Raw genomic sequence first — 13,686 nt, 5'->3', positions numbered from 1 at the left:
GAAAGGAGAAGGGAAAGAGGAATCTGGGTGAATGGAGGAGTTGAAGCCTCTTGTTCTGGCTTGTATTGATCTTATTTAAGCATGGGGAGAACTGATGAGTCTGTGATTATTTTAATGACCATGAAACCTGTGCATTCAAAGAGATAAATGAAGCTATGTAATCACCTTCTAAGTAATATCAAAGAACCATAAAAGGACTGGGGGAGGGGTGTCATTGTATAATAGTATTTACATCATACAGGGCACCACAGGCAAAGGTAAACCAGGGGTTGAAGTTTTTCCAGGGAGACAAGAGACTAAATTCAATACTTTATGGCCCTGACCCATCTAAGTTATTGAAGCAATAATTGTTTCTATTTTGGTATTTTAGCAAGGAAAATGCTGTTCTTTTGTTTTTTGGGGTTTTTCTTTAGGTTTGTGAGTAGTCTGTACAGCAAGTAAAGCTTGGGAAGTGCAACACAGAATATACCAACAATGGGCAAATTAAGTCAGAGATTGTGTACTAGGTGAAAGCTATTGGGAAAATATGCTCTAAATTTTATATAATAATGAAAACATACTTGGTTCAAACAAAAGACAAATTTCTGATTATCTTAAATAATATGACATTCTTTTAATGTGACATTATAAAATTATATGACTGCTCATCTAAGGGAAGATGCTAAAAAGTATGAGCCGCTGACACTGCCCTTGAGATTAGCAAGAAAGAGAAGGCAAATACACAAATACAGATGACTAGCGATGTGACAGTGTTTAATATGAGTTGAAATTAGCTGATTACATCATTTGTGACTTTAATGAATGTTCACATTTAATAAGCTAGTGCAGCTAAAAGGAGAAGTCCCAACTCTGGAATCTGACGAACGTGGTTTTCAATCTTAGTTCTCTTGCTTAGTAGTTGTCTAACTCAAGAAAAATGATTTAATGTCTCTGGGTCTTGGTTTTCTCATCTGTAAAATGGGCATAACATCATCTGCCTCTTCAGGTTGCTGTGAGGATTAAATAAGATAATAAATGGAAAGCACCTGGTTGTACTTGGGCAAGTACCCAATCATTCATCCCATTGCTCTAAAAAGGTGACAGAAAGTCTTAAGGAAATTAGGAACCCCAGAAAAATAAAACCTATTTAAAAAAAAAACAAAACACCTAAGCCCTTTAAACCATGAAGTTTCTGATCGTGAATTTGTCATTACTCAAGCTCTGCTACAAATACGATTGCCAGATGAAAAACAGGACACCCAGTTAAATTTTAATATCAGATGAACAACAAATATTTTTAGTATAAGTATGTCCCATGCAATATTATACTAAAAAATATATTTGTTGTTCATCTAGAATTCAAATTTAACTGATTGTCCTATTTTTTATTCTCCATATCTGGCAACCTAACTGCAAACAGTAGAGACCTGAGTTTATTTAATTCCTACTTCCTTTAGCCCAGGGCCCTGCTGAGGTAACAGGGAAGAAATCCTTATTTCAGAAAGTTAAAAAAAAAATTAGTAAATGAAATTAATGTAATTAAAACTTTTCAAATATCTAGAACTTAGCTTGTTAATATAAGAGGAAAAACAACTGCCATTTTCCCATTTTATAGTTTAGCCAGTGGCTTTTGGTTTTTAATAATCTCTCACCCAAGCCACGGCAATGTGCTGTTTCTAGTTTCCCTTCGCCAGTTCTAATTCTGTTTTGTTTTGCCTTTCCTCTTTCTCCAGAGCAGGGCTCCATGGAAACTTGATTATGCAGATAGATCTGTGGAGCTGAGAGTAAACTGACAAATAAGACACCCAAATTGAGATGCTTTGTCAAAAGGAATGGTCCTTTCCAGTAAAGTGGTATTATGTAGGTAAGTTAAGATGTATGTCCAGGAAATGTTGAGGTCAATGGAGTAAATGTTAAAGGGGTGTTATGAACATGTTTATGACATTTTGCATTCGCTTGATTAACACTTGGTAATCCTTTGTTAGTTTATATTTTCCAAATAGGGTGACAGGGTGAAGGCCTACCACAGTTTAATGAATTCAGAAACTTACATCAACAGTAAAGTTAATACTTGAAGCATGAGCTTTGAACTCTTAATTCCATGAGACACTACCTATGTATGGAGAATATTAATAAGGATATCTGATTTAACTTTGTCAACAAAAGATACCATACTAAAGTTTGCTTTCACACATATTTACTTGGCTTTGTGGTAACATGGTTGATAAGACACATGCTTACATATAAATTCAGGTATATTGTTCACTAATATGTAAAAGGAAAAAAGTTTTCAAAAGTAGTTTTATTTTAGTGTTTAAAAATGTTAAAAAGTTCAAAAGTTGCTGTTTTTGCCTCTATTAAGTTCCCTTATCCATCACTGACACAGATATGTTCTCTTAATTTTTTTAATTTATTATATCCCAGTATTTATTTAAACTCCACAAATCTCTTTAACTACTTCTGAGTAAATGTTAACGACTGGTTGATTTTGAAAACTCTTTGTAGATGTTATTATCCCATCAAAATCCCTGTTTCATCTCAATTTAGAATTTAAAACAATGAAACCAAGAAAAAAAAAGGAAAAAGAATTGTGAAAGCAAACAAAAAGCAAAAAGAACATTAGAACAACGCATGTTCCTTTGAAGGGCGGAGAAAAATCATGGGTAATTCGGGCGAGTTGATTTCTAGAGAACTCTAGCTATCAGAATGACTTTGTTGGGAGCAGCCGCCCAACGGTCCTGGCCATTACATGTCAATCTGTCAAACCAGCAAACAAAAACACCACAGGCTTTAGCACAAATGGCATATGACAAATGCAGATGTGCCTCTGAAAAGAATCTTTGCTTTTTAAACACCTGCAAGAATTCCAAAACAACTGGCATGCCTTCCACTCTGCCATAGCCACTCTCCTGACCCTGAGTTCGGAGTGTTAAAGAAAAAAAATGCCTAGAATGTACAGTCTTCCATTCCTATTTGGCAGAGCAGTGGGGGGCTGATGAGGGACTAGTACAGTGTTGATATCACAATGCCATGCACCTGCTTTGGATGTAAAATGAAAGAGTTTATTACAGAAACTGCAGCACTTTTTCATCTTCTCATTAAGTAGTCGTGAGCAAATTCAAGTATGTCTCCCTTTTATTAGGTTAACCCATCCTGAATTAAAAGGGCTTATTGATAGTTTTTTCTCTTTTCTTCCCCAACAGGTATATTGTCGTCCTTTCACAATTAAACTGCTTCCTATATTTTGGTTTAGGCAGATGAGTCATTTGTAGTACTGTTGCAAAACACTGTTTTTAGACAGTTAACCAAAAAATAAAATTTAGTTTATACTGTTATTGACTTTTTAAAAAAAATCAATCAATTATTGGCTTTTTAAAAAGACAAGCAACCCCCAAATACCTTTCTATTCGATGAACACTTTTGTGTCTAAAGAATATATTACTGAAGAAGCATAACTCACGCCCAGGGAATATTCCTTCTGTGTGTTTCAGCTGGTATCTCTTGAAATGTCATCCTTATAAAACTAGTACTGTGAAACAATGGCTAATATAAATGTCTTTCAGGTTATCAGCTGGTAGAGGAAAATGTCCCTTGAATCCAGTCATTTTGTTTGCCAGAAGCAATTTGATAGTATTTTTCATCTCTTCCTTAATAACAGTCTGTTATAACATGTATACGTAGTTACCAAATAGAATCTCTTGGCTTAGTAGTCAAGCTATAAATACAGATAGGGCACTACTATGTTATCAGAAAGAATGTCAGCGAGAGCAGGTTGCCCAGTAGCAAATTACAAAGTTTTGGCTCCCAAGAATGAGATGCGTTGTTTGCTCTTGCACACTGCAGCTGCCTCCCCAATCCACCCCCCTTTTTTGGTGGTTTATTACACACAAGCTACTAATGAATGGGAGCCGCTGTTTTACAGTACACCACACTTACAGGACTTATCTCTAGGCCTACCACAGATTTGACTGATCAACAGCAGGGCACCGCCATCATAATTCTTCCTAGAAACAGGAGTATAAAAAGGGGTTTGTTGGAGGTTGGCTGGGTCTGCAGAGAATCCTGCCCGCAGGGCCTGCCGATGCCATCACTAGCTGTTATGGTCTTTGGCCTAATAAGGTACAGAAACAAAGATTGTTCACTTATTCAAGAAGACTAAAGCAGCAGAATGATGGAAAGTAGAGGCAGTAGGGCACACATCCAAGTGGGATTAAGGCCACAAGTGCAACTTTATAGGGCTGTCTGGGTGGCAGAATAAGGATCTGCAGCTGAAAATCCAGTTCAAACATAATTTATTATATGTCATTCATAGTTAGAGGTGGCTGTCATTAGGAGTTAAATTGTTGCATTGTACCCTACTGATTTTGATAAGTATTTTTGTAAGCTTCTTACACATTATCACAATTCAGAAACAGAGGCAGAAGGTAAATAACAGACTGATAAACTGACATCGTGCTAAGAAATATATCTGGAAAAGGCCATGGTGCTTCATTTTTTTCCCATTCTCTACTATAAGTCACCCTACGTCCTTCACATTTCTAAACTTTGGCATTGCTCCCCTTGCAGTAAAAGATCACAATTGGCATCTCTGAGGCTTTCTCAAACTTTCAGATAAACATCAACAAAATGAATTCACCTATTTCCCAAGAAAATAAACACACTAACCCTGTTTTATATAGGAAAAAACTTCAACTTGGAGAAGTCATTCCCCCAATCCTAAAGACATTGAATGACCTAGCTGAGAATAAAATTCTAGAGTTAAATACTGCTGGAATTAGAAATGTGGGTTATAAGAAGGGTATTTCTACAATGAGCCCTGTACACTTTGAAGTCATTGTACAATAGTCTCTTGTGTGAGAGAGAACTATAGTTGGCTAAGGCTTTATTGTATTATAAATGGACTATATGTTCTAAGATCACAATAATTTAAAGTCAATTTAATTGGCTTTTATATGTACTTGTAGTTAATGAAGGTTTGATTATCTTAATATTATTTAATAGAGTGTGATAGGTTACAGAGTTTGGGCATGGGGGGGGTATAGGTATCAGTCGTAATAATGCCAGATCAGAGTTAATCAAGGGTGTACCATCTGGGAAGACTAGAATTAAATGTGGCAGTTTTTCAAATACTGTGTTGGCCAAAACATTCGTTCGGGTTTTCCATAAGATCTTACAGAAAAAACCTGAACGAATTTTTTGGCCAACCCAATAATATTCTTCCAAATCATCAAATAGCAAGTCATCCTCTCTACTCTCCCTCCCACCACCATATTTTATTTATCCTGATTTCAAACCATTTAAGCCTTTAAGATTAGTGCCATAAATTTAATATCACCTTTAGTACTTAGGACATGGCCAGGTTTACTATTTTATTCAGTCTTTTAGCATATTCCCTTATATCTCCTACTCATGCCTACTTTGTCAGCACAGTAACTTGCAGCTGCCTGGTGCTTATTTCAGAAAGCAGAAATGTCTTATTGTGACATAAGGACCACTATGTCTGTGAAGCTATTCTAAATCAAATGGGAAATTTTGAGGCAGGACAGTGTGAAACTGTGTTAAACTAGTTCTCTGAACTCTGTTACTTATTAGCTATTTGACCTTAGGCAGTTTGCTAAACTTCTCTGAGCCTCATTTTGATCATTTATAAAATGGGGATACCTTATATTCCTGCCCCGTCTGCATCCCTTGTTTTATACTCAAGGACAAGATATTAGTAGTGGCTTTGAAGCAGAAACTCCTGGAAACAACCAAAATAACCATCAATAGGAGAATGGTTAAAGAAATTTTGATCCAACCCTACTGTGAGATATTAGGCAGCAGTTACAAAGAGTGAAACAGGTCGATCTATGTTATAATAACGTTTTCCCTGACATATTATGAAGTGAGAAAAACACATAATAAAACCTCATTTGTTTAAGTCAGGATATATATGTGGTCATAATGATGAGTAGTTAACCTATATAAAATGCTTGCTGTGTGCCAAGCACTGCTCTAAGCTGTTCACATATAAACTCAATCCTTACAATAACCCAATGCGATTGTACCGTTGTCATCCTCACTTTTATAGATGAGAAAACTCAGATGAGATGATACATGTGGTGAGTAGTAGAGCTGGGAACCACCCCATGACTGTCTAGATCCAAAGTCTATGTTCTTCACTATTACCTATCTGTCTGCCTTTCTGTCTATCTATCAATGTATCAGCTCCCTATCATCTCTCTGCCTATCTTTCCATCCATCCACTCATTAATCCATCCACCCATCCATCCATCCATCATCCATCCATCTTTCTATCTGAGATCTGGAAGATACAGAGCAGTGACAAAGGGCACTTTCACTTTTTATTCTACACATCACTTTCAATTCTATAAACTTTTGTATTGTTTACTATGCCATAGTCAAGTTTAGAAGTAGAGTACTGGGACATATGATATAGAGATGCAGTAATTATAAAGGAAAAGCTTTACAAACAAGTGGTCCTTAAGCGGGTATTAAAAACAATGTCAGGGGCTTCCCTGGTGGCGCAGTGGTTGAGAGTCCACCTGCCAATGCAGGGGACACGGGTTCGTGCCCCGGTCCGGGAAGATCCCACATGCCGTGGAGCAGCTGGGCCCGTGAGCCATGGCCGCTGAGCTTGCGCGCCTGTAACGGGGGAGGCCACAACAGTGAGAGGCCCGCGTAATGCAAAAAAATAAAAAAAAAAAAGCAATGTCAATAATTTACCTTGGGTGGGGCCTTAAACATGAATATTGCTTGTAACTTTGAGGGCAGGGCGTATGACACCTTTTCCTCTTAAATTGCAAAACCTTTTTCTTTCAACAGCACCTACATAGCACTTTGTCTCCTCAAAACTCAAAAGTTTTGTTTACTGACTGAAAGGAGCTTATATGTAAAGGCTTCTGTTAGAGCAGGGCTATAATTTGAGGCTGTGTAGCAGGGCAAAGTTAAATTGAAATTAAATATATGATTCTGGACAATTAACCAGTGCTTTATCCAACTTGATTAACCAGCCACAGATACTGTTTCTTTTACCCTCACAAACTCTCATATCCATCCACAGTATTTGCCTCATATTTTATTCTAATTTGGTGTTTACATTTCCCCTGTAAAATATTTCTTGGGCCTGGATTTCTAATTAGGAAGATTGACAGTTATAACAAACAATCCATTCCTGGATTCTTGTGCATTACATCACCAAAAACATTTGTATTAGTTTACTATTTTGATTATTACAGGATGAGTATGATGTTGCTAGAATGTATTTAGTGTGTCTTTATTCCCTGCTTCTTTGCATTTAATATCTTTTTATCAAAGATTTTGAGGTTGTTCATACAATTGGCTGATACTTCCTGATTGCAAGATATCTCTGTAGCCTTTTAAACATGTATAAATGTATTTCTAAACTTTCATTCACTTGCGTAAGCATGAATGTAGAACTTCTGAATGGCAGAATTTAAAAAATGATTTTTTCGGGCTTCCCTGGTGGCGCAGTGCTTGAGAGTCCGCCTGCCGATGCAGGAGACGCGGGTTCGTGCCCCGTTTCGGGAAGATCCCACATGCCGCGGAGCGGCTGGGCCCGTGAGCCATGGCCGCTGAGCCTGCGCGTCCGGAGCCTGTGCTCCGCAAATGGGAGAGGCCACAACAGTGAGAGGCCCGCATAACGCAAGAAAAAAAAAAAAAAAAGATTTTTTCCCCTCTTAAGCTGAAGATTCATTCACTTAAAAACAAGACATTTTAAGATGCAGTGTTTATTTGTAACTCTATAATGGAACTCTGAGAGCAAGTGGCACATAAGAAGTGACCCATGAAATATCTTTGAAAAAGAATGATTGATTTTCCATACAAGTCCTCAATTTAATAATTGAAATGTTATTTCACAAATATGAGAAAAGGGCTTCCCGCCACAACAGTGAGAGGCCCGCATAACGCAAGAAAAAAAAAAAAAAAAGATTTTTTCCCCTCTTAAGCTGAAGATTCATTCACTTAAAAACAAGACATTTTAAGATGCAGTGTTTATTTGTAACTCTATAATGGAACTCTGAGAGCAAGTGGCACATAAGAAGTGACCCATGAAATATCTTTGAAAAAGAATGATTGATTTTCCATACAAGTCCTCAATTTAATAATTGAAATGTTATTTCACAAATATGAGAAATAGGGCTTCCCTGGTGGCTCAGTGGTTGAGAGTCTGCCTGCTGATGCAGGGGACACAGGTTCGTGCCCCGGTCCGGGAGGATCCCACATGCCACGGAGCGGCTGGGCCTGTGAGCCGTGGCCGCTGGGCGTGCGCGTCCGGAGCCTGTGCTCCGCAACGGGAGAGGCCACAGCAGTGAGAGGCCCACGTACCGCAAAAAAAACCCCAAAAAACAACAAATACGAGAAATAGACATCCAGATGAGGATACTGAGGAACACAGAGACACCCAGGTCCAGGAATAAGCTAGTATGAGAAGTGCTAGATTTCTCACACTTAATCCTCATCACTAAATTTTAACTCTCTTTAAATGTTTTTATTACTAGTAAAATGTTTTCATGGCACTTATGATGACAGTATTTACTGAATGAATAAAGTACAGAATGGCCCATTAAAACAGATAATGTTCAGCCTCATTTTGTGTTGTTCTAGAAACTTTATTTTAAATCCATTAAATAATTTTCTATGGCACACTGTACAATCTTGCTTCTCTACCTTTCCCCTCTACCTAGAATATGGTCTCATATCTGTCTATCACAGTCCTACCCAGTCTTCAGGGCCCATGTTCTCCATCAAGCTTATCCAGGCTACTCCATATTTTCATAGCTGTTTGTTCATACTTTTACCATAACTTATTCTGAAGAGACACTTGTATACATGCCAGTTTCTCTTTCCTGGATAGCTGGGCCCAAATCCTGAGCTTTTTTTATATTTTTAAATTCTAATCTTTACTTCCACAAAATTCCATGATGGCAAGGATTTAGTCTCTTCATCTTTGGATAACTTGAAGGAATACCATATACCTACTATAGAGGTAGTCAGTTATGCTTATTCAGTGGATAGTAGACACTCAGCAATACTCAACATAAACAGGTTTCTCTAGCTAAGTTCCATAATCAGGAATTGTATCTATTAGCAGTCAATTAAATGAGATATATTCACAATATTGAGAGATAGAGAAAAATCTGATATTATAATATGCAAATAATTGACTGAATTTTCACTATACATTGTGACCTTCTACTACATAGATATATAATATTCCTTTCAGAAGAATACAGAACATTTCTGTGCCCGGTTGACTTGGTTAAAAACCTCATTAGGAAAAATGTTTGTACCATTTAAAAGAAAATCCTATTTTTCCCAAATTATATTAATTTGCCCAGATTGATAACAGCTTCAGGAGGGGGACCAGGGAGAGAGAGAGGAGGAAAGAAAGAAAACATATCTTTGATACCACAGTGCATTGGGCAGGAGCAATTTAAAAGAAAAATGAGGAATCTCTGATCTTTATTTATGCTTCCCAATGTTAGTGTGGTGCTTTTATGTACTTACAAGCAAATTTTATGTAGCAATTGACAAACTTTCTTTTTGGATTCCTAAAACAATTCTCCTCCTCCTCTTTCTTCATCTTCCTCTTTTGCAACATGAGAAGTTTACATGAAAACTAACCAATAGGGATTTCCCTGATGGCGCAGTGGTTGGGAATCTGCCTGCCAGTGCAGGGGACACGGGTTTGAGCCCTGGTCCAGGAAGATCCCACATGCCGCGGAGCAACTAAGTCCGTGTGCCACAACTACTGAAGCCCGCGCGCCTAGAGCCCATACTCCACAACAAGAGAAGCCACCGCAATGAGAAACCCACGCACCTCAGCGAGGAGTGGCCCCCACCACCTCGCTGCAACTGGGGAAGTCCTGTGCCCCAATGCAGACAAATAATTAATTAATTAATTAATTAATTTAAAAAAAAGAAAACTAACCAATAGCTTAGGTGACTTAGAAATACTATAAAGACAGCAAGAGGGACATCGCCCGAATCTATAACATTAGAAGTTGATCCCGGGACTTCCCTGTCGGTCCAGTGCTTAAGACTTCACATTCCAGTGCAGGGGGTGCAGGTTTGATCCCTGGCTGGGAGCTAAGATCCCACATGCCTCACAGCAAAAGACCAAAAAACATAAAACAGAAGCAATATTGGAACAAATTCAATAAAGACTTTAAAAATGGTCCACATCAAAAAAAAAAAAATCTTTAAAAAAAAAAAAATGTTGATCTCTAGGAGTTGGTTTTGGTTGTCAGAGAACTCTTGATATTGTGCTTATGTTCTCCGACTTGTACATTAAACTGTAGTGAGGGTCGTGATATGCCAAATACCCACCTGGCATAATACGCTGTGTTATATAAGCCCCTTAACCTAAGCTGCCCTACATTAAAAAAAACTACCTAGAAACTGATGAGTAACACAAGAAGGAGGGAAGGCGGAAAAGAGGGAAGGAGGGAGGGAAGAGAAGACAAGAAGAAAGAAGGGGGCTTCCCTGGTGGCACAGTGGTTGAGAGTCCGCCTGCCGATGCAGGGGACACGGGTTCGTGCCCCGGTCCGGGAGGATCCCACGTGCCGCGGAGCGGCTGGGCCCGTGAGCCATGGCCACGGTGCCTGTGCATCCGGAGCCTGTGCTCCGCAATGGGAGAGGCCACAACAGTGAGAGGCCCGTGTACCACAAAAAAAAAAAAAAAAGAAGAAAGAAGGAAGGGAAGAAGTGGGGAAGGAAGGGAGGAAGAAAGGGAAAAGAACTGTTTTGGACAGTGGTAGCTGTTAAAGACAGACATGAATAAAATGAATGAGATTGGTAATATACAAAACAAAAATTTCAAAGGACATCTAAGCAAACATATCAATGTTAATATGAGAGTTTTTATTTTTGCATTTCTTAATTTGCAAATTGTAGAGAAGACACTAGAAGTTTGACTTTGGGAGCTTGAGCATCTATTTCCAAATCAAAATAAACAATTCTCAGTCTAATGTCATGTTTTAATTGAAAAACCTTGGCACAAAAAAGGTTACAGTATATGTATGTCATTATTGATACACAATATGCAGCATTCAACCAGAACTGTTGCTTTTCCTTTTCTGGACACTATTTCATTTTTTTCTAATCCTAAAAAGTTTGACAGGATTTGTCTGGCTGCTAGCAAAATTCAGGGGCAAAGGCCTTGATTTAAGTATACATAAAATGACTAAGTTAGGTATATACAATTTAAGAAATAAAAAAAAAATTTCCATATTAACATCCACACACCTACATTATATAATTAAGACAATATAATTCAAAACCTAATTAGAATCACATGGTGTAATCCTTTCGTATTTCTTGATTCCTGTATGTTTAGATAGGTTACATCAATATCAGGTTAACTAAACCTTTTATTTATCATTCCTAGAGTAGTTTGTAAACTTTTCTTAAACATGGAAAGTAAAAATCCAAGAGAAACAAAAAGTAGCCCTTCACAACTTCGTTTATCCAGACTTGCTAAGATATCAAAAGATACCAGTCTATCAACACTAGAAGGCAGAGCTGGGGAGTGAGGGAATCAGAGAGAGGTTGATAAAAGGGTACAAACTTTCAGCTACAAGATGAAAAAGGTCTGTAAATTTAATGTATAACATGGTGACTATAGTTGATAAGACTATTGAATAATTGAAGTTTGTTAAGAGAGTAGAACTTAAATGTTTTCCTCAAAAAAAAAAAAAAAAGATAAGTACATAGGTGATGCATTTGTTAACTAGATGGGAGGGATCCTTTCACAATGTATGTTTGTATCAAATCATCATGATGTACATTTTAAATATCTTACAATTTTATTTGTCACTTATAGCTCAACAGAACTAAAAAACAAAACAAAAACAAAAACAAAAACTGCTAGAAGGGAAACTTCACCTATAGTATTATTCATGGTTTTCATGTACATTTAAAAAATTCCAGGTAGTTATTTAATTTATATAGGGCTGCCCCTGTTTGACTTTTAGAGATTAACTCTGAAAGACCATTGATTGATAGATAGATAGACAGATAGACACACACAAACAAAGGAAAACAATAATTAGCAAAATTCACTTCTAAATGAATAGAATTTTTAAAATAGTGTCTTTTAACTTTTTTGTGAAATACAAAAACTTTGCTCTTTAATACAAAATCTTGATTTTTCAGGGATATAGAACACATAAAAAATTTAAAAACCTATTGCTATAGTTTATTCACTTGAAACAGAAACTATAAAATCTGAGTTAGTATCCCAGTTCTTCCATCTATCAGCTGGATCACAGTGTGCCAATGACTCAGCTTCTTCCTTGGTAAAATGGGATTAATGATATTTATTTCATAACATTATTCTAAGGATCAAACAAAATTATGAACTGAGAAGTGCTTTGTAAGCTATAGGGCATTAAACAAATTTAAGATTTTTTTTTTGAGGTATGCGGGCCTCTCACTGTTGTGGCCTCTCCCGTTGCGGGGCACAGGCGCCGGAAGCCCAGGCTCAGCGGCCATGGCTCACGGGCCCAGCCGCTCCGCGGCATGTGGGATCTTCCTGGACCGGGGCACGAACCCGTGTCCCCTGCATCGGCAGGCGGAGTCTCAACCACTGCGCCACCAGGGAAGTCCCTAAGTTGTTTTGAAGTAATAATTTTATCTAGTTGAGAAATCATGATTTATGCAACATATTCCTAACAGTGAGTTTGATGTCTAAGCATGGGTACCACTTCGAAAACATACATTTAACCAATAGGAAGTAGAGTGTCTTTCTGGTCACCTCTCAGACAGATTAACAACCTGTAAGAAAAGGATCTACAGTTAGAGCCATGCTGTATTAGGTGGACAATGTAATCACTAGGACAATTCTTAATACAAAGAAAGTGGAAACATGAGTCTGAAGAGGGGAAATATAAAAGGTATTCTTCATCAAGAGTGAAACTTTGAAATCCATCTATTTAAGATTAATCACTATTCTTTTAGCTAAGCTGTTGTCATCTCTAACTTTCCCTGAGTAGAAAATAATCTGCACTTCCAACTAAGTTATTCATGGTCCAATTTGTTCTCAGAATACTATAATAGGCTTTGTGAAGATAAGTTTTATAATAGGGATTTAACATAGTGAGAAGCCAAGACACAGAGGCCTTCAAACACAAAGAGTATATATGTGTATAAACTGCTCAGTCCCCTCCCCCTCTTCTTCCACTCTCCCTCGTCCCCTCGCCCCGAAAAGACATTCACCCCTACTTAAAATCTAATTTTTACCAAGGATTCGGATGAAATGCCATCTCAACAACTTCACAGTACAATCAGTTTAGGTACTGCAGGGTTGCTTTAGAGCCATTTCAGCAGAGCTGGGAAATGGGGGAAACTTTGAGCAAAGTACCCGTGGAAGAAGGAATATTGTGAAGGATTTTAAGAAAGAGAAACATTCAAAATCTTCCCTATTCGCAGTTCCGTCTTGCTTGATGACCACATTTACATACTGAGTTCACAGGCTAGAACTCTCAAAGAGAACTCTACTTTCCTGGAGAAAATAAAACTTTCAGGGTGGCATCCTGGGGGAAAAAAAAAGAAGGAAAAAGAATCACTGATGATTTACACACATTATTTTCCAAGCTTCTGATATCTTAAACTATTGAAAACACTCAAAGTTAATTCAGAGACACTACTAATTTATTGTTTTCTCCTCTTTAGCTCTATAA

The sequence above is a fragment of the Lipotes vexillifer genome, unplaced genomic scaffold, assembly GCF_000442215.2.
Source record: "Lipotes vexillifer unplaced genomic scaffold, Lipotes_vexillifer_v1.1 scaffold263, whole genome shotgun sequence".
NCBI classification, from domain to species: domain Eukaryota; kingdom Metazoa; phylum Chordata; class Mammalia; order Artiodactyla; family Lipotidae; genus Lipotes; species Lipotes vexillifer.
Note: the sequence above shows the minus strand (reverse complement) of the source record.